The 18,666-nt window shown below is 37.9% G+C and overlaps 2 long non-coding RNA genes across 4 annotated transcripts; one reads left to right on the top strand and one right to left on the bottom strand.

The window, feature by feature from the left end:
• Nucleotides 1-8,028: 8,028 nt before the first annotated feature.
• Nucleotides 8,029-12,317, bottom strand: LOC135250400 (uncharacterized). The gene is made up of 3 exons (XR_010328921.1): nucleotides 12,185-12,317; nucleotides 11,933-11,994; nucleotides 8,029-8,187 (listed from the first exon to the last, which is right to left on the bottom strand). It is a non-coding gene; the product is annotated as an uncharacterized LOC135250400 (long non-coding RNA).
• Nucleotides 12,318-12,490: 173 nt separating this feature from the next.
• Nucleotides 12,491-17,102, top strand: LOC135250399 (uncharacterized). Of its 3 annotated transcripts, none has more exons than XR_010328920.1 (4): nucleotides 12,491-12,627; nucleotides 13,039-13,083; nucleotides 15,401-15,724; nucleotides 16,402-17,102. It is a non-coding gene; the product is annotated as an uncharacterized LOC135250399 (long non-coding RNA). The 3 variants fall into 3 exon arrangements; XR_010328919.1 differs by having other exon boundaries at nucleotides 12,925-13,083; XR_010328918.1 differs by lacking the exon at nucleotides 13,039-13,083 and having other exon boundaries at nucleotides 12,506-12,627; nucleotides 15,657-15,724.
• Nucleotides 17,103-18,666: the final 1,564 nt, after the last annotated feature.

Genomic DNA, 18,666 nt, shown 5'->3' with positions numbered 1-18,666 from the left:
AATGTTTGCATCTGGCATTTTTTACAAGACGTAATCAGTCTTTCCAGTGACTGGCCGTTGATGGCAGACAGAATCTTAAAATTCAGCTGTTATCACTTTGGAATCTGATTATTATAGTAAAGAGCAAGATGTTTTCACTCCAGAGGTCTCAGACACTTTTCTTTTCCTAAAATATAACAACCTCATACTTCTATTTGGTGAGCTTGAGTTTGTGGAACGTGTACCACTCTCAGGTATTCCTCTGTTTCCATCCTACTCACAGGAACGTGCCAAACCACTCAATATGGTGTTGAGACATTTCAGTCTAGGTACGATTACAAAATAATCATCGGCATAATTAACTTTTTTTTATGTAGTTACTTATGGCTTAGTTACAGGTCACCAGACTGCCAGACTGTAGATTGGTAAAAAAAAAAAAAAACATTGTATTAATCTATATAGAAAATTCATAGGTAATAGTCTTATACAGAAATTGAGTCTGCAAAAAAGTTGAAACTTCACTTTATTTATAACACAGAGTTAAGGACAAACATACCTCAGATATGGAAGTCTTGAAGTGGCCGGAGGAAGGACTGACTTGCTATTAGAGTTTGACCCATGAGGCCTGTAATTCATCACTGCAATCTATCACTCCATTGGGGAACAACGCGGGTATGCTGCTGATGGCCTCATATAAGTGCATATATCTTTGGTGAGTCTGTACCCAAAATGAAAGAGGGTGGGCAGAGTGAGAGGCAGAGAGAATGAGGGGAGAGGATGAGGAGAGAGAGTGTGTGTGTGAGAGTGAGATGCAGAAAGGGGGAGTCAGAGAGTGAAAAAGAGGGAGAGAGTGAAGGGGAAAGAAAGGACAGAGGGGAGAGACACAGAAGAGGAGATTCAGAGAGAGACAGTAAGAGGGAGAGCGAGGCAGAGAGAGTAGGCGGGAGAGTGAAGCAGAGAGAATGGCTGGCAGGGAGAAACATGCAAGAGAGGGAAAGACCATGCTATATAGATAGTGAGATAGATAGACAGACAGACAGACAGACAGACAGATAAACACACATATAGATAGATAGATAGATAGATAGATAGATAGATATGACTGAGATAATGTGCCAAAACCTGAACATGTTTAATTTTGGGGTTTTTTCAAAATGGAAAATGCATTCTAGAAGTATGCTGCATTTGTTCTGTATTTTCTGTAAAACAAATTAATAAATTAATGATTGAATTAATAAAAAAAGTAACAAACAAATAAATAAATAAACAAATAAATAAAAATGTACCCTTCTGAAATATAGATGATGCCATTCAATTCTATGGCAGCATGGATGAAGAATACCAGTTCTATACACTCCTAAGGTACTGCTTACCATTAATCATTACAAACATTATAAGATCCAATGCTTTGATTTCAGTTAGCATGGATTAGTTAAGGGGTATGCTTCTTCTGCAAATCCCTTAAGTCTTAAAGAGAGAAAATGGAGTCACCAATCTGAAAATGAAAGCTCAGAAGTCATTATTCATAAGCACAGCGGGTTCTAGGCATAGGATAGGTGCCAAACACTTGGGTGGGTGCCATCCATTTGGGTGGTGGGGGAGGGGGGCTGGCTGTGGGGGTTGGAGAAATGAATGTGCTGTGAGTCTGTGGCCACACAAAGGCCCATAATTGGTCTCCCCTTCACTGCAATATCACTATGTGACGTAACACCATCTACAGAACTCAAGTTTAACTGTGAAAAATTGAAACACTTCATAAAGTAGAAAAACAGGACTTGGTTTTGCTTTTGACATCACACAAATGCAAATTCTAAAGATACTAAAGTGTTTTAGGCTTGAGTTTTCTTTTAATATTGGCACATGCTTAATATAACATATTATGTCTTTATTGACAAATAAATCAAAAAAATGTTTTACCCTTTTCAATTAGCTCAGCTGTAATCGATGATGGAATAAACAAGGATTCGGAAACTATAAGAGAAATTGGAAATGGCACGGGAATCTGTAATGGGAATCCTAGTGATACCCAGCCCAAGCAGTGGCTGTTCCTAAGCATATTTTGAGGGAAAGGAGGCAGAAATTATACCTTTAAACCAAGCATTACTTGCAACCTGTCCATGAATATTATTCTTGTCAAACAACCAAACTGCTACTTTTCTAAATATTCAATACCAACTGTATACAATACCACCAGTATCAAGTTTATAGCAGCATTGTTTTTATTGTGTATATCACAACACATGTGTGCAACATTTCTCATATGTACAAATTGTTTGCTAGCCTTTATATCACACCAGTTTTGAGCACAGCATACAATGGAGTTAATTAAATGTTTTCCTCCCTTTGTTAAGTTTTTCTTTGATAGGATAAAAATTGATTTTTACTAAATTGAATTCAGTTTCACATTTTGACCTCTGTAATAGAATATGATCCTTGTTAATCAATCTGCAAAGTGACAATGATAGTGATTATCTAAATAGCCCATTGTCAGGTAATCCCAGAACTTTCTCTTATTTGTAAAATTAATTCATTGACATTTTCTAAGCATATTCAGTTTTGTAAAAACGCACTTCAAAGAACTTTACTTAAAGAGGAAATCCTCACATTAACTGAAGCCGGAATCATGCTAGCTGTGAGAAGTATGTGCGATAAGGGCTAGCAATCAACCTTCAGTTTTTTTGGGAAAACATTTGTGCATCATCATATGCATTAATATTTCTGCATTGATCAGGTTAAAGGATATTTGTGCATTTAAGAAAGTGGATATGTTCATGAGCTGCATACTTCCATCAAGCTACATATGTGCCTTTCGTCTGCCGATCTCACTGCAGGCAAAGCAGACGAAGCCTGCAGCTGAATCTGTGACCACACCCCTCCTCCACAAATCATTATCACAGTTTTTAGTGTAAGTTTTAATTATTGAATTGACTTGTATAGCAACATGGCATTGACTGATGGTTATTTCTTACTCGACATGTTGGAAGAGTTCTACACTGAGAGCAGATAACTTTGAACTGTATGATGTTCTATTGATCACACCTCCGCAAAACTACATTCACTTCCAAAGTTGTCTTTGTTTTTGATTGTCAAAGCTTTTCATTCTCAGAGGTGGAAGGTCTCTAGATCAAAATGAACCAAAAAGGAAAAGAAAAACATTTCTAAATCCTTGTCCTTGAAGGTATGATATGAAAGAATGAAAACTATTTATGCTCACGTCTTTGCCTCTGAACCACTTGAATGATCATAACCAAATTTAAAAAAGATTAAACAAGTTTGAGTTAAAGGAGTGCCATGATGTTTGAGAATATTTTGGGGGGTGGGGGGTGGTCAAGGGGCTGCTTTTACCCTCCTTGCTAATCCCTATAATTGCAACCCTTACAGTAAAAATACATTGCATACATTCCCATCCACATTAGGTATGCACATTATAATACATACATTGTACTTAGCAACCAATAAAACTGTTTCAGTGATGTGTTTGCATTGTTGGGGAATGTGTGACTGACAGTACGCAAAGCACAACGTGATTGTAGAGAACGTCATCAATTGATTAAAAGTTCACTCCGGTATTTACACTTTCATCTTTTTGCCTTGCAATCCAATCAAAGAATACTTTGAGTGGGGATTGATGCTGTTGATTGATGTTGTCCCTAGCAACATAATTCCAGATACGAAAAGAAAGAAAAATGAATTCCCTACTTGGAAGTTAGCCAGGCTAGTTTCCATGTCAATCTGCACTTTAAAATGCGTTGTTATGTAACAATAAAGTAACTTTGACATAAAATAATTTGGACATCATTTGCATGATGATGGATTACATATCTTAAGCAACTTTCAAGTCTCTGCAAGGTGATTTTCATACTGTACAGAAATGAATGGAAACCAGTTGCTGCCTGGAAATTGGGAAAAAAAAAATCTAAAAAAAAAATCTTTTAGATATCTAAAAGACAGTTGTATGCTTTGCAAATTGTTTTGCAGCAATGAAATGACACTCAAGGTGCACTGTAATTTTATTTATGGTATGAAGGACATCTTGACCACAGCAGGGCATGCTAATAATTCACCAGTAGCCTAGGCTAAATCATTTACTTGAGGAATGTGATGATGAAGAAGTAGGAAGGTCAATGCTTTTCTTATTTTTGATTAAATATGGCTTTGACAATATTAGATATGAAGATAAAACACATGTGCTGCCGACTGAACATGTACTGTACGTTACCATTGCTATCGCTTGCTGCTACTGAGTGGTGGTGTTACTGTAAACCTATATAGTTTAGGCCAGTTGAACAAAGTAGGACTTGTATCTAATTCCACCTGCACAAACTAGTGGATTTATGCTCGAAATTATACTACCACCCTGCAGCGCAAGAAAGCTATATTTACACTGCAAAGGATTAATGGTTGAAGAGAGTCTTCAGTCTATCAACCAGTAGATTTCACTGCATTTAGATATTAGTTAAGTTAAGCATATATACTGTATATGTTTGTGTGAACTGATATTTAACAATGTGTTTAGCAAGAAACAAAATGTAGGAAATGCTAATTAAAACTGAAATAATCAAAGGGCAATCAAGATGTGTCTTGTCTCTCTCTGTAGTATGGTGGCCCAGATATGTAATCCATTTTTCTTTATTGTTAAAAAAAAAAAAAAAAAAAACTGTAATTTCTAAAAGGAAATCCTAGTTTCTATAAAGAAACCCTATAATTACAGAATCTATTGAAGTAAAAGATATTTGAATTGTAATGTATGCTAATGAATGAATTTGTTTACAAGATCCACAACTCAGTTACAAACCTACAAATTGTTAAAAATGAGAATGCATTCCAGAATCACTGACTGCATCATGGGTTCAACTGAGCCAGTGAAGACTATGCAGGTGTGCGGCTGAAGACAGGTGTAGTACGAGAGTCCTGAAGGTGCACCTCATACTGTTCTTTTGTTCTATATTTTTCCCGGCTTGCTTTTTCTTTCAAAACTGTTTCATGTAGCTTTTCTTTAATCATTAAAAGTAAGCCATTCAGGCACTTCCTGATCGCTCAGAAAAGCAATCAAAGAACTTTAATGGATACTTGTCCTGACTATGAATGATTCATTATCAAAATGATAAATGAGACCTGAATTTTTGAATGGTATGTGGGCTTTCTGCGGTTGGAGAAAGGATGATGAAAAAAATGAAACAGTTGGCGAGCCATGGATGATGAAGTTTGAAAAAAGGATTTCTTGCTAATTGTTAATTGCTCATCTGTGAGCCAGACACCCACGCTGTTTAAAAATGTATGACCACGTGTATGAAATTGGCAATCTTAAAAGCATACTTTTAGCCCTTTTACTCTGTTTCTCTTGTATTTTATGTGGTTCAAATACAAGACTTGACCACTGTGAATCCTGCTAAATGTCGCCAATTCAGTCTAATGCTTCTGATTTCCAGTTTCTAGAGGAAGTATGCTTGTTTACATCCACACAATTAGAAGGTTTGTAACTCAGTGTGGTCCTCCGCGATAATTGGGTGGGTGGAGTTATTTTGTGTGCATTTGGACTGTTAATGCCACCATGCATCTGTCCCTGTTTTCCATCTAATTGTACACTCATAATACATTTGGAGGCCGATAGTGTTTAGATAGTGTAATGTTGATTTGTCACCACCCATCTGGTTTCTGTGTCTGGGTGAAATTTTTACAATATTTCAACAAAAAACCAGAATATCCCATATTCAAACAAATTGTGCATTGTGTGGAAACACATCTTTGCAATTCTGTGCAACAGTTGTTACAGATTGTTTCTTCATGAGGGATCGAGCACCTATGATTTATTGTATGGAATTCTTTATTTTTCATCTTTCTACCAAATTTGAAAAAAAAGGCTAATCCATATTTCATATATTAAAAAAATAAATAAAAAAGAACCTGGACTATTATGAAAGAAAAGTCTACAAACCAAATATTATGTTGATCAACATCTGAGGTGCTGAGTTGTATTATTTTAAAATGTTAAGCACCCCCCTGTGTATGAATATATCAGAAAAAATCTCACACAGGAAGTGCAATTTTGGAAGCTTTGCTGGAAGCTTCTAGCCAAGAGTCCATTTTTCATCACAGCATAATGGGCTCCAAGTAATGTGAAGAGCAATGTGCTCAGTAAGTGATTTGGTGGTGCTTTTTGACTGTATTTACTAGCTGTGCAAAATGTAGCTGCAGCATTTTAAGAGCCCAGAGAAATAATTTCAGTATGATACTGTAAAGGGCATTAGTCCTCTTGGAGCAGAGTCAGAGAATATAAATCAATTCAGTTTTTAAAAATGTTTTCCCCGATATTGTACACAGCTTCTGTCTTGCAAAATCACCAAATGAAAGATGTGTGTTCAGTAATGAGTATGAACTTCATGGTAAGCTCTCCTTTTACTTGGACCTATACATTACTCCATTAACATGGCTTCACCATCCCAAGTCTCTGGAAATCACTCACTTTCAATAAAAGCAAATAAAAAATCACCTGAAAATAAATTTGCTAAATTGTTGGCACTGGCAATGCTGGAACCCAGTAAACCATTCTCTCAACCCTGCCATCACCCCTCCATCCACACCAGTTGTTTAAACTGGAGCCACAGCAACTTTATTAGTTTGCTTTTACAGTACATTGAATCCGGTGTCACATTATTACAGCTTCACCGAGCCATTTTGAATTCAGTTTGACATCACAGAAAACTCTCAAAGTTTCCATATGGTTTGCTAATTGCTGTAGTTGCTAAACAGATGTGCTAGTTCAGCATAATGTCTGTGGTCCCACCCCCACAAAGTCCACACAGAATGCAAGTTCTTGACTTCCCTTGTGGATTAAAATGTTGTCTCTCTAGGACATCCCAATAAAATTAGCTGAATTTCTGTGCATAGCCAGTTAAAAATCTATGGGTCTGTTGACTTTTTAATCAAAATGACACTTTGTGCTGGTTTTGAGGACTCCTTTACAGATTAATTAAATCACTGCAGTCTCTGGAGCTTGACGCATTGTTTGTTATTTTAACAGCAAAAAAAAGAAGTAATTAATTTTGTTCATTATACATCAATCTTGTTCATGATATAAACACTTGAACTTTTCTGTTTTTAACAGATACTGTTAAATTAGACAATTAGTAACTTTCCTCTGACTATTAAATCAGAGAAAGGTTATAGCAGTATGTTCATGGTTGGTACCCAAAAAGGATAAATAAGATAGCGGTGTGGGTGAGGATGTGGAGTGCATGATTTGCGTTTTGAAACACATACTGTTTTGAAACAATTAAAAAGTTTACCATTGGTGTTAAGCACTGATTTAAGAGCTTAATTGTGCTTGATAATATACCATTAAAGTGTAGTGTTTATAAAATACCTGTGCTTAAGGTGTACGTATACAGATGGGTGACAAAATAAAGGTAAAGGCTGAATAAATGAGTGGAGAGACATAACAAATGCACATGCTTCCATACAAGTGTACTGCATGATATAATTAAGCAATTAACATCCTATTATGCTTTGTGCCATGTATAAAAATGCTGAGCCGGCACAGCTGACCTTGATTTTGGATCAAGATGACAAGAGGAAAATATCTAAGTAACTTTGAAAGAGGGTTCGGAGGGCAGGAGTGTCAGTCACAAAGACTGCTCAACTGGCTAATGTTTCAACAGGAACAGTGACTAAAGTCACATCTGCATCTAGATCTATGGGAAAGACATTAGTAAATAGGCTCAGACATTGTGGTGGAAGGAACACATCCGATGACCGTGATGCTTGTGCATTATTATGCGATATATAAGGAAAAGCAGAAGAGCAACTGTCCCTCAGGTGACTGAGAATGTCAATGCTGGACGTGATCAGACTGTGTCAGCAAGAGCAGTCTGTCGACAACTACACAGAGAGGGATATTATTGAGTTTTTTATTTATTATTGAATTGAGTTGCGGTGCATAAACCCCGCATTACAAAGATAAACACAAATTTGAGAGAGGTGCAAACATAGGCACTGAACCTAGACTGGTCTAGAGATGCGAAACGACATTTAATGATCATCCACTATTCTCCACAAGTGGGCGAGGGCATGTGTGGCGTGCACCAAGAGAACGGTACAGGCCGGGATGATTGACCCCTACAGTGAGGTGGTCTGGTGGCTCTGTTATGCTGTTTGGGGCATTTTCCTGGCATGGTTTGGGTCCACTTGTCCACTAAGAGGGAAAGGTCACTGCAAATCAATACAAAGTTATTCTGAGTGATCAATTTTATCCAATGAGGAAAAATTTCAATCCTGATGGGAGTGGTCTTCCAGGATGGCAATGCCTCTATCTACAGGGCTCACTAAGACACTTAAGTTGTTTTTTTCTTTAGTTTGTCACTCATCCATATATCATAGACAATGTGGCTGCTTGAATGATGACAAGTAAAATAAATGAAGTAAAGTCAAAGCTATTAATATGAAGTAAAGCAATGATTCACTATGAATCTACATGTAACAGCCATTTTGACCTTATGCTATCATTTTAAACCAGCAATTACTCTCACTTAATGTTCACTTAAAATGAGATTATTACAATGTATACATGTATGTCTACAACAAATTTCAGCCAAGATAAAACTGGGTTCATAACAACAAGACCCTAAACTTTTGGAGGCAACTGCTGGTTTGACAGAAATTGCAACTAATTACTGTAATTGAATTAGATGTTTGCGGTGTTGTTTTCTGTAGCTGTTTTTAGAGAGGCAACATTCCCAGTGGTAAATTTAGCAGGTCATACAGGATATGTTTTTGTGAATTCTATATCCAGAGTGCCTTAATGCTTTGATTCTACTGCTGTGGCTCCATGCAAAAGCTTTACATTTAGCACTTCAAATATCCTCCATTTAGCACTTCAAATAACATCCATTATTGATAATGGGATTTATATAGCATTTCATTCATTAGAGGTACAGTTACACCTGCTCAAAGACAAATGGAAGGCTACTATTGGCAAGCGTCCAAGGAAATGCATGAGGTATTCATCATATCTGACTCACCCGCCACCTTTTTATGAAATGGCACATTGTACCTGGGAGCACATCACTGGGGAAATTACCTTAAATAATTTAACTTAAAAATCAATTACTTTCAAAAGGCAGAGGTACCAGTAAATGGGGGAAAAAGAGGGAGGAGGGACAGTTAATTCCATTGTCTTAAAATCTGTGTTTCTTGCATGTGTCAAGTGGCAGTAAAACTTATTTGAAGACCGCGACCGCTGTTCATTACAGCATGTGTTGCAAATGTATTGAACGTTCAATGGAACATTTGGTGTAGCAGTATTTACATTTGTTGTCTCTCACTTCTGGCTACCCTACCCTACCTATAATTTCAAATGCTTTTGAGAGACTGTGTGTGTGTGTGTGTGTGTGTGCACAGGGTAACATAGTGTCGTTTCAGTAGCTTGCTAACAGGGTTTACTTGGGTCCTAATATGAGAAAGTCTTTTGATATCACTAGCGTCACCCAAGCACAAACGATCAGATGATGTACTCGCTTCCATCTCAGCACTAAACATACTCTATTTGCTTCAAATATTTCTAGCTTATCAGCTCAACTTTCATTTGCTCAACCCTGGTCCTCATGTCGACAAAAGCTGAAACTCTGCATTGTAATACATGTGATTCATTTGATTATAAATCCTAAAATTGTGGAATGTAGAGTAAATTAAAAAATATAAAGAAAATAGAAAAAATGTCTTTGTCTCAAACATTTTGGAGCTCACATAAGTATCGCACCAGGAATTTCAGTTCCCCACTCAAATAGCCACTATGAAAGCAGACTCCTTTTTTACACACAGTAAATTCTGAATCAGCCTCTATACATTCTGTAGCTGAAAAGAAAGGTTTGTTTTGTTCTGTTGTTCATATTGATGAGGGCTGTTGACCAAAAATACATCAATAAATGAATATGGATTTTTATTTCTATTGTTGCTGTTATTGACTGGCAGATTGTCACAACATAGGTAAACTATTTGGGGCCTGTGTGGAAATATTGCAATTTGTCTTATTTTCACTCATTTATTTATTTATTTTTTTCCATAGGTGAAATTTAATAATGGCATTATATTTAGTGATTTTATCCTAGTCTGGTGGATCATTATGCAAGCTGTGTGGAATTTTAACCGATGATGGGACTACAATGTACCACAGAGTTTAATTGATGAGGATGTACTTTCTAATTGTCTGAGGGCTTCCATCTTGTTACCACATAAATGCAAAGCTGACATCAGATGGTGCTTTGGGTTCTGGTCATTTTTGTGGGTACCTGTACGAATGGTCGATCATCTATTTTAAATAATGAGGTGCAGTTATTCAGCAATTGAGCTTTTAAGCAGCTTTCTGAGCTGGGGCTGAACAGTACACAGACTCAGTAATTAGGCCAGATTTGTCCATTTCCTGCTAGATATAAATGTGCAGACATTCAAACACAAATGATTACATGGATGAATGGCACAGCTACGGACAGAAAATATATTGCTTAAGTGTTTCTTTTCCTCTATGTGTATGTCCTGTTTATTTATAATTTGTCCATCAAAATGAAACTAAACCACTGCATAATCCCTGTACAACTATTCCTAAAGTTTTTTATCAGAAAATTCATCAGTTATACACCTTCGGTCAGTTGTATACTTGTTTGACACTTGCCAGAATGATTAACGCGGCAAAGAAATAAATAATGTCTGTGTAACATCTTGTAGGGACAGTCAAATAAAAATCTTTGCAAGCCTTCAAAGTGTCTTATGTTTTCTAAAGCACAAATGTGAAAAATTAAAATAATAATACAAAAAAATATATTTTGATTATTCATGTGAGAGATGAGATCATTTGTTGCATCAAAAGTAATTATACTTTTTTGAAATTCTGTTCACTGTTCTGTTCTGTTCACTTATTTTTCCAACTGTGTTGTTGTTAGCATCATGCATATTAATGAAAGGTGATTTGAGGCTATAGCAAAACCTTAAGATTCATGGAATGTTCCAAGGTTGTGTTTGGTGTATCTGTATACACAAGTATGTGCTTGTATATTACAGGACATTCAGATCAAGATCAGAGACAAATCAATACAGGGGAACAGGCAGGTCAGAGTACATTAGTTCTGTGGATGTTATTACTGCATTTGCAGTTTGTGAATAGCTTTATTACACTTAGAAATACTTTAAGATGGTGTAAAGCCAGCTTTCATATTATTACATAAAAAGGTAACACTTTTTTTTTTAACTGACCAAATTAGGTGAATCAATAGGCTCCTAATTAGGTTGGTGAACACATATGATCTTTTATATGTTTAAATCATTAAATTAACACAATGCAGGTTTAACTCATTATCATATTCTGTCTTTGGATTCTTCATTATCTACCAAATTGCTAGTGGCCAGGTTTCCACACTTTCACCAATTAGGAGCCTATTGATTCACCACAGTCTTTAATTTGATCAGTTAAATTACTTTATGTGATAGTTTGCAATATAGCATACGCACAACTTGAGATATTTCTGACATAATGTGGCTTAAGAGGGTAAATAACCCATCTAGAAAAGAACTCTATTAAGAAAAAATAAACAGCTTGTTAAAAGTCTGTGATTGCAGCTACGGTTGGAGAGAAAACCAGAATACACAAGGGCTCTGTCCCAAGCATTGAGGTTGTGAAGCATTGCACCACCTGATTTGACTAATTATTTCACACCTTGGTTGATGAAGCAGTGGCAACTGCTGAGCTGAAACCTGATGGGGTGGAAAACTTCCCCTTAAACTGATTATTGGTCTCAATCTGTTTTCACATCATTTGATTAACTTGATTAATGATACAGTGATCAATTCATAACATACTCAATACAACCAGGTATAGCCAGTTCTCCTGAATTAGGCTATTACGCGAGAAATGAAACTCTTTTTATTTTCATTGTAAAATTGTGCACATTTTGTCGATGTTACTTACAATTGTGGATTCATGTACTCTTCGTTCTCTGCACCCACACTTGGGGAATATTCATGACAGATCTGCAATGCACAGATTTTGTCATTTAAACGGTATTGAAGCCCAGGCTTAGTGAGGGTTGTGCTGAAAGCAAATGTGGTATTTACCAGAGTGGGACACTTTTTTTGTACTTCGATTAAAACTGATTTTCCTTAATTGAATTTATCATTTAACCTCTCTAGCATGATGTGAAGATAGAAGCTTTATGTTTACCTGCCAATTGGTTCTTCAGACCGTTAGCACACTTGTTAATCAATGAAAATGAATGAAAACGGGTTTAGACTAATGATCAGTTTAAATGGGAAGGTTTCCTCCCTGCCAATTTTCAGCTCAGCAACTGCCACTGGCAGGAAGTTTGCTCATTAGTGAAACCAGGTGGTTTAGTGCAGTGGTAACCAACTCTGTCCTCCTGTGCTGTAGGTTTTCACTCCAACTCTAGTGAAGCACACCTCATTCCAGAGCTTGAGATCTTGTTCAGCTGGTCAATTAGTAGAGTCAGGTGTGCCAAATTAGTTTTTGAGATGAAAACCTAAGGATGGTATATCTCCAGGAACAGGATTGGTTACCACTGGTGTAGTGCTTGGTTGGACAAATACTACAGACACTGCTGCCAGTAGGACCTGAAGTTGAATAACACTGCATTAGATTGCACTTATGTAAGTTATGAAAATATTTTAATGACACTTAACACAGACTACATGATATAAATTGTAACCCTTCATTACTTTGAACAATTTTGTGGGAGCATATTTTCTCAAGAGAACTGATTTGTAGCTTTGGTCCATGCTTGATTGAGCTGATGTTCTTTCTGAACATCCAAATATAGTCAAGCAATACAAGAACATGCATTTGTACCATTGTCAACAAACACTAATCTGGGCTTTGATTTAAGGGGACACTGTTTCACAGTAGTCAAAATGCAGGCGTACAATTTGCTGTGTTTGTTTGGGAAGGACACATGTTTTGAAGGACAGCAGCAGTCACTTTGAGGACGACTGATTATCAGCCATGCCCTCTAGTCTCCCTCTAAGTGTGATTGGCAGGTTGTTGTCTGCTACACCTTGCAGGCAGCAAGGTGGGTGTTGATAATGCCAGCGGAGAGAGGATGTCAGGTAAGCAATCCTTTGAAGTGAGATTATGTGTCTGTGTTGTCACACACACAAAACCCTAAAAGCCATCGGCCTGTTAGGACCAATGCCCCAATGAACATGCCGCCCCTTTATAAACAGAGACGTCCTCGAAAGCAGTGAACACATAGTTCAGTGGCACTGCAGATAGATGTTTGCTTAACAGGATGTAATACTTTGGGTTTGAACTGGAAGGGAGCTTTTGGTACTCACTGACACTGTTGTCACAGAGACTAATTGTAAGCAAAGGAACCCCAATCAATTGAAACTACAATGAATGTTACAATTTTTTTAAATTGAAAGCAATCAGGATTTTTTATTTATTTTATTCTACACCAGCACTGTTTCTTTGACATATTTTGTCTATGTTAAACTTTTCCCATTTGCCATTTTTTCTTTTGGTTATTGTGCTTTCTTCAGTCATCTATGCTCTGCTGTACATGTCAATTTTAAAACCACTGTTTTATTACACTTTGTGTAATGGATACATGATAATACCTTGTGCAAAGACAACAGGAAACCAGTCTGCTGACATGCACACGCAAAACAATCCTAATGGTTTTTTTAATGAACGACAATCAGTCATACCAGCTGAAACGATGACTCGGGGGTTTTTTGGTTCCTAGCATTGTCATTTGTGGTGTTTGGGTTTGAGAGATGCATTAGCAGTCACGCAGTCAAGAAGAAAGGTATTGAATTGAAATGATTCATGCTACTGCAAACCTACTTTGAATGTAAGAATAAAAAAAACTAAGATAAATGTCTGAAAACCACGGTGGTCAGAGAAAGGGCGACAGAGAAATAAATGATACCTCCTGTCTCAAGGCTGATCTGAAGACTGAGAACTTTCTTTAGAATAAAACGCACACCGGTCATATATGTGCACATGTTATATAGCTGTAGACACAGCAGGTCAATAATGATTCTGGAGAGCAGGTGGTAAATCAAAATTCTGATTGTGTTTCAGGGCCGCATGCTGCCAAGCTGGTGCAAAGGTTTAGAGATACTAATCATGTATCAATAGATAGGCTGATATAGCAGGCAAAGTAAACGGGGAGCCAAGCGGATAATATAAAGATCACTGAATCCCTGCTGCTTTCGTGCAGTATGAGGCCCAGGGACAAGATTCCTGTCTGCAGTCGAGTTAATGAGGTCATTACCGTAGGTTTCCATAACTCTAAGGCCACTCTTTTTTTCACATTTATCCTAGAAGAAAATCAAAGACCAATTCATATCTCTAATAGTTTACTGGGGAAAAGTATCCTAAGGCTTTAGGGAAAGCACAGACAAGTGGGTGTACTACTCTGAGTCACCCATTAGCAGCTGTGGCAAGTGACTGATTATAATATAGCATGTTACATGCATGCAGGTACATGTATGGTATTTAAATCTGAAAGCAAATCATTATTCTAATTCATTTAATAGGACAAGCAAATATTTTGACAGTCCGATTTTAAAGTTTGTTAAATTTCCAGTTGCTAAGAACTTCCCGTTTTACCTTTGCCGTCTAAATTCTGATTGGCCAAACAAATGGGGGAAGTGCCAAGGGAGCAATGTCAAAATCAGCCGTCTTGATTGACGGTAGAAACAATGCAGTGGAAGTAGAGTGAAACGGGGCAGCAGGTTATGTGAAGACTGGCAGTAGTTAAAATGAGTATATGCGCAGCGCATATGATTTGAAATGCCAATGCTGGTATTAAAAATGTTGGGATTGTGAAGAAAACAGTATAAATTTCCATCAGAATGTGCAATAATTACATAGTGTAATGGTAACTTAGAATGTATTTGGCACCTCCCCCTCTTCGCACCTGCACTTCCAGAACACGTCTCCTGTCTGTTCTGGCCCCACGATGGTGGAATGACCTCCCCGTGGAGGTCAGAACAGCTGAGACACTGACCCATTTCAAGCGACGACTGAAGACTCACCTCTTCAGGCTGCACCTCTCCCCATCCCTCCCTACCCCCCTGTAAATGACTGCAAGCTTAGGGTTGTAACTAGGCAGCTGTTTCGTAGGTGACTTAGGTGCATTAACTGTCTTAACTACTGCTTGTATTTTTTCCATAGACTGCGTTGTTGCCGTTCTCTTTGTGTTAGTGTTAATCAATTTAACCTTCAGGGTCCAAGTTGAACTATGCGGTTGTTCCCTGCACTTGGACCGGTACTTCTCTCTAGGGTTTTCGTCATACTTGTTCCTGGTTATGGTTATACACTTTGTTGTACGTCGCTCTGGATAAGATCGTCTGCCAAATGCCTGTAATGTAATGTATTTTTTTTATTTTCTTTTTTCTTTTTGAATTTTAGCAAAGGAGAATGTACCATGACAAGGAAAGCTCTTAAAATACAAGACATTCCAAACCAGTGAGAAATTATCTTTAAAAAAAATTATAATGGCAAAATAATAAGCCTATAAATGACATGCTGTCCTGATCCAAAACGCCCCATGTTCCAGCACCCAGAGGAAACGACATAAGTAAATGTACATGGAGTTCCTGGCTGTGATTAATGGGGTCCCCAGGCAGCATAGAACTGACTCAGTCTGAAGGACTCTCTTCCCCAGGAAGTGAAAATGATGTTGAGCTGACTGTTGTTACTGGTCTCCGGCTCAAAAACACAGAAGACTGCAAGGTAATTTTTATTATTTTTTTTAATCTAGTAGCAACCATGCTCCAAAGGGAATGCAAAAACCAATGTCAAAGAGGAAGAATTAGGTAAGAGGTTAAATATTAGGCAATGGTCTTTAGCAAAGAATTGACTGACAGTACAGTTTTTATTGCAATAAATCAAATAAGAGTCATGCAGAATGAGCTTCTTTTTACCACATGCATTAAATGTGTTTCTGAGCATACTCCTTCAACCTATTGCGAGCTTGTGTTGAACGCTAATGCGTGTTGCATCAGATACAGTAACAGCCCTTTGGACGTGTGGATCTAATTGTTGAGTGGAAAGCAGACAGGCGGTGGTGTGTGGAATGGCTCTCTAGAGCAGCACTTTGATAACTTATCGATTCGTCTTGGTGCTTTTAAAGTCATTAAAAGTCCCCTTTCTCACCATCACTCAACCTCATTGAGTAACCGTAAAAGAGCCCCTCCGCGGTGACTGAGCTTGTAGTCAGAACCAGGCGGATTCTCCGGTGATCGTGGAGAGGGCATTGTCTGCGTGAGGAAAAAAAAAAAAATGGTCGTCCTCAGTGGACCTTGAGAGGATGTACACACACAGGGGGCCAAATAAGATGAAACATTTATACAGTTGTACTACAATGGGAAATATATTTGTGATACTTTGCTGACTATCTATCCATCCAGGGTCGCAGGGGGGCCTGAAGTCTACCCCAGCGTGCATTGGGCAAGAGGGAGGATTACACCCTGGACAGGCCACCAATCTATTGCAGAGCACACATGCTCACATTCAGACCTACGGGTCTCCAATTAGCCTACCTGCATGTCTTCGGACTGTGGGAGGAAACCAGAGTGCCCAGGGAAAACCCACACGGGCACGGGGAGAACATGCAAACTCCACACAAAGGTCCAAGCTGGGATTCGAACCCATGATCTTGCTGTGAGGTGACAGTGCTACCCACTGCACCACCGTGCTGCCCTACTTTGCTACATAAGGGAAATTCATATTTGGCTGCAAAGCATTGTATATTTAAATCAAGGATTATGTTGGAATGGTTCTGTGTAAATTGCACAGCAGCCTGCTGTGAACAAATCATATTAACAATGTATCTTATGTAAAGTAGAGGCTTTATGATCACTTAAACAACAGTTACCTTTCAAGTGCATGGTGGGGAGCATTGTATAATAATTCAATATCAGGTAGAACCTATCCTAGTCTAGCTAGTACAATAAATATCAAAATGAATAATTTGGAATTTTGATTATGACAGAATGAACACACAAGGTATTATTTTTCAGTGTATTACTTGGTTACTAACAAATTACCCCCCCCCCCCCACCCCCCCATATACACACACTATTTCATATATAACAAATGATTTCCACATGACCTTCTCCCACATGAATATGTAGTGCTGTAAAAATTAAAAAGAGGAGGAAAATAAAGAAGGCCGGCTTTAATTTGTGGTCAGAGGATACAGCAATTCATATTTGTAAGGACTTATTTCTGACAATGTATGGAAGTTTACCTTCCCCCCCCATCTCTTAACTTGCTGAAGATCCAGATTCTTTCATAATCTTTTCATTTTTGTGTGATTAAGTGGAGAAAATGTAGTGTCTTCTTAAACTGCAATAATAATCCAACAAATGTATGCATCTTTCATTTTAGCATTCAACAAAACTCATACTACTAACAACCATTATGATTTTCCAACCCGGCAAGTGTATGATAAACACACTGTTTTACTGCATTATAAATATCTCAATTCTTTATCCCCGGCCTGCTACTTAGAGTTATATTCCAATATTACTATCGTATATTGCTTTGACTTTGTTCAACACCAGCACTTTATTTTAATTGAACACTCTCTAAGATATACACTGAATTATTTCCAAACATATTTTTGAAAAGCATGCTTTCTGAAAGTCTTCTCTCTTCATTCTTTGGGTCGGATAAGTATTGTGGGAGTTCCTTTAGCTGCTGATCAAGTTCCACCATTTATCTAACCTGTTTGTTCCTGTTCAAGCTCACCTTGGGGGCCTTGCCCTTCCAGAGGGCGCTAGCCAGGTTACATGAGTTCATCATTTGCAAGAATTTTTTTCGGAATGCGTGACATATGAATGATCAACCTGTGGATCCACCTTTCCACATCTGGCACATTTATAATTCACCTGTCTTCAAACTGATGCCTGAAAGACTAAGGACATTCGATTTGCTGAATACACAATTCCTTGATTCCTCCTTACTTGTATCTTTAACTTGCGTCCGTCGTTGTGTGGAGCTAAGGAGTGAGAAAAGTACACGAGGAAAGGATGCAAGGAGTGAAAATAAGCCACTGGAATGCAAACTCCACCTGGAAAAACCCATGATTCAAACACACAACCTTCTTTCTGTGAGGCAACAGTGGTGCCCACCACCATGCCATCCTGTGCCATCCTCATATTTCATGTTGTATTTTACATAGGCATAGGCAACATAGGCATTTCTGACCCGTATGACCCTCCCTTTAGACTCCAAATTGTGAGCAGTTCTGGTCTGGCACCCAGAAGAGAGAGGTTGAATAAAATATGTGTGAATGTGGTATAACAACAACAAAAAAAAATGTAAAAAGAACCAAAATAAGAGTACTGGTAGATTTACCCCAGCTGTGAGAAACACAGCAGTCTTCAGGCTGCTTTGCTAGTTTTAAAGAATTTTTTGTTTGGACAGGTGAACAAAAAAATGAATAAAACATGAAATGAAAACAAAATGCATGGAACTTTTGGAATTTTGTGGAGGAAACTGAGAGGAGGTCAGTGGGCCATAACTCCTCTGACTGGGTGAGGCAACTGGTCTTCTTTCTGCAGTTTGTTTTACCGGAAACTGCAGTATCCACAAAAACGGGGCTAATAAACTGTCGCTGACCGAGTAGATAACTATTTATTGCGCCCATCTGTAAGCTGGGCTTCAAA

This window comes from Anguilla rostrata, chromosome 3 (assembly GCF_018555375.3).
Source record: "Anguilla rostrata isolate EN2019 chromosome 3, ASM1855537v3, whole genome shotgun sequence".
NCBI lineage: Eukaryota > Metazoa > Chordata > Actinopteri > Anguilliformes > Anguillidae > Anguilla > Anguilla rostrata.
The sequence above is the reverse complement of the archived record's forward strand: the minus strand, read 5'-3'. Positions and strand labels throughout refer to the sequence as shown.